Consider the following 3648-nt stretch of genomic DNA (forward strand, 5'->3'; position numbering starts at 1 on the left):
TCATTCTCGTGAGTGTTTACATTCCTCCGCAAGCGCACGTGAGCTCAGCTTTACAGAAACTCGCTGATCAGATCACAGAGACAAAGCAACAACACCCGGACTCTGTTTTAATAATTCTCGGGGACTTTAATAAAGCAAATCTCTCCCGTGAACTGTCAAAATACAGACAGCACATCACATGTCCCACCAGAGACAGTAATATATTGGATCACTGTTACACAGCAATAAAGGATGCATATCACTCTGTCCCACGGGAGACTGTAAAATCTTATATCAGTTTCTGTGAAGATATGTGCATTCCTACAAGGGCTCATCTAACTTACAACAACGACAAACCATGGTTCACTGCAAAACTCAGACAGCTCCGTCAGGCCAAAGAAGATGCTCGCAGAAAGGGGGACAAAGTCTTGTATAAACAGGCCAAATACACACTGGAAAAGGAGATCAGAGTGGCAAAGAGGAATTATTCTGAAAAACTAAGGACTCAGTTCACTTCCAGCGACTTAGCATCAGCGTGGAAAAGTCTGAAAGAGATCACCAACTACAAGACACCATCCCCCAGCACTGTGGAGAATCAACAACTGGCAGACGATCTGAATGAGTTCTACTGCAGGTTTGAAGAAACACCCCACACCCGCCCTAAACACCTCTCCACACAACCATTAACACCTCCAGCAAACCCCCTCTCCCCCACACCTGCACTTCAAATCAATGAAGACAATGTGCGCCAGGTCTTCCGGAAGCAGAAAAGGAAAAAAGCACCAGGCCCAGATTGTGTTACACCAGTCTGTCTGAAAACCTGTGCTGACCAGCTGGCCCCCATCTTCACACAGATCTTCAACAGATCACTGGAGCTGTGCGAATTCCCTTCATGCTTCAAACGCTCCACCATCATCCCCATCCGAAAGAAATCCAAAATTACAGGACTAAATGACTACAGGCCTGTGGCTCTAACATCTGTGGTCATGAAGTTTTTTGAAAAACTTTTGCTGGCCCACCTGAAGGACATTACTGGACCCCTGCTTACAGACAGGAGGTTAAAGAGCTGGCTGTCTGGTGCAGTCTTAACAACCTGGAGCTGAACACGCTTAAAACTGTGGAGATGATCGTGGACTTCAGGAGGAACCCCCCTGCACTCCTCCCACTCACCATCATGAACAGCACTGTAACGACATTCAAGTTCCTGGGCACCACTATCTCTCAGGACTTGAAGTGGGACACTCACATAGACTCCATTGTTAAAACGGCCCAGCAGAGGTTGTACTTCCTTCGCCAGCTGAGGAAGTTCAGCCTGTCACAGGAGCTGCTGAAACAGTTCTACTCCACCATCATTGAATCTGTCCTCTGCACTCCAATACTGTCTGGTTCAGCTCAGCTACCAAATCTGACCTCAGAAGACTACAGAGGGTAGTCCGGACTGCTGAGCGAATCACTGGTACAACCCTCCCTTCTCTCCAAGAACTGTACTCATCCAGATTGAGCAAAAGGGCTGGCAGAATCACTCTGGACCCCTCACATCCAGCACACTCCCTCTTTGAACTGTTGCCATCTGGTCGACGCTACAGAGCTCTGAGCATCAGAACGGCCAGACACAGGAACAGTTTCTTCCCTCAGGCCATCCATCTCATGAACACTTGACAATAACTGTGGAACACACACTATTTATACACTTACACACTTATCTAACACTTATACTTAGTCTACGTTTAATTTTTGCACTAATATACCTTTACATACAGCTGTCTATTGTTATATACCTGTACATACAAAACTATCTATTGTAATATACCTGTACATACAAAACTATCTATTGTAATATACCTGTGCATACAATTGTCAATTTGTATATTGTATTCCTTATTTTCTTGTTCTATATTTTATTTTTTATTTTATTTATTTTTTATCTGTGTTTTTTGTTCTGTCACTGTCATTCTGTTACACTGTGGAAGCTTCTGTCACGAAAACAAATTCCTCATTTGTGTAAACATACCTGGCAATAAAGATCATTCTGATTCTGATTCTGATTTTGATTATCTGGTCAAGAAACTGATAAAAAAAATTCTCCTTTCTTTTTTGCAAACAATGTTCCTTAAAAAATAAAGGCGAGGCTCAGATCTTATTATAGCCAGAGTCATTTATAAAGCCAAATTATTAAGCAAAATATTATCATAAATCTAACCTTTAATTATTTTTATGACCTCTGTACAGTAAATGCTTAAATGTTCACCACATTGAATTGAATTCATTCTTGAACAATTTCACTGGTAATGTTTCCATGGCTATGACTATCAGAAAAAGCATGTTGATGGCAAAGATGTTTTACTCCACAAATATTACAAGTATTGTTTTACAAATATTATAAATATTGTTGCTGGTCTAACAGAGTCACTAGCACAGGGGGGAAAAAAACTATTAAAGACCAAGTTCATATCTGTCACGAATCCGGTCCATGAACTTTCATCTGCTAGCCATCAGAGGTCACCCTTTCCTATTGCATTGACTCTCGCACTACACACTGTTGCACATCACCCCGGACTACATTTCCCATCATACATTGAACTGATTGCACTCAGCACGGATTGCACACAGCTGTACACTGATTGCACCCAGCTGTTTCATATCACTCCCTCACTATTTAACACTCACTCTGATCCCTTCCCTCTGCCGAGTATTGTCTAGCGCTTATCTTCCCCCAGATAGCTACATTACGGAGCCCTAGTGATTTTCCTTGCCCTAGCCCTAGCCTTAGCCCTAGCCCTAGCCCTAGCTGTTTTCTCGGTTCTTGATGATGAAATTTTATTTAAAGACTTGTTCCGTTTTGGACTCGATGAACCCACGAAATCTTGGATGCCAAAGAGTAAAATTAACTGTAGCTTAAAGGAATTTATAGACTATGCCTTGCTGACTGCTGGTTCAGCGTTCACGGTGGGTGTCGCGGAGGAAGGAAGCGACACCATGTCTGTGACTGAAGTGATGGCTGTATAAGAGCATGCTCACAAGATGGCGGCGACAGAGGAGCCTGATCACAAAATGGCGGACACAACAGCGCTCCGTCAAGTCACTGCTGATCTTCACTAGTCAGGTCAGGTCACAGTTCCTTTGCATGAGTCTAGTCAAGTCACAACTGATATTCATGAGTCTAGTCAAGTCACAGTTGTTATTCCTGAGTTCAGTCGGGTCACAGCTGATCGTCATGAGTCCGGTCGGGTTCCGGTTCGTTATCCTGAGTCGGGTTTGGTCACAGCTGATATACATGGGCCTAGTCAAGTCACAACTGGTCGTCATGAGTCAAGTCTGGTCACAGCTGTTCTTCCTGAGTTCGGTCTGGTCACAGCTGATCTTCCTGAGTTCGGTCTGGTCACAGCTGATCTTCCTGAGTTCGGTCTGGTCACAGCTGATCTTCCTGAGTTCGGTCTGGTCACAGCTGATCTTCCTGAGTTCGGTCTGGTCACAGCTGATCTTCCTGAGTTCGGTCTGGTCACAGCTGATCTTCCTGAGTTCACTGATTTGCTAGAAGCAGCGGCATCGGCTACGACATCTCCAGAGGTGGCGGCTTACGCTGCAGAACCACACGAGGTTGCGATTGTTCACTGCTGTGCTCCAAGAGGCCATGGTGTCCACTGTAGTCTCTTCAGAGGTGGCGGCACA

Source organism: Sinocyclocheilus grahami, unplaced genomic scaffold (genome assembly GCF_001515645.1).
Source record: "Sinocyclocheilus grahami isolate Dianchi unplaced genomic scaffold, SAMN03320097.WGS_v1.1 scaffold2998.1, whole genome shotgun sequence".
Classification (NCBI taxonomy): Eukaryota; Metazoa; Chordata; class Actinopteri; order Cypriniformes; family Cyprinidae; genus Sinocyclocheilus; species Sinocyclocheilus grahami.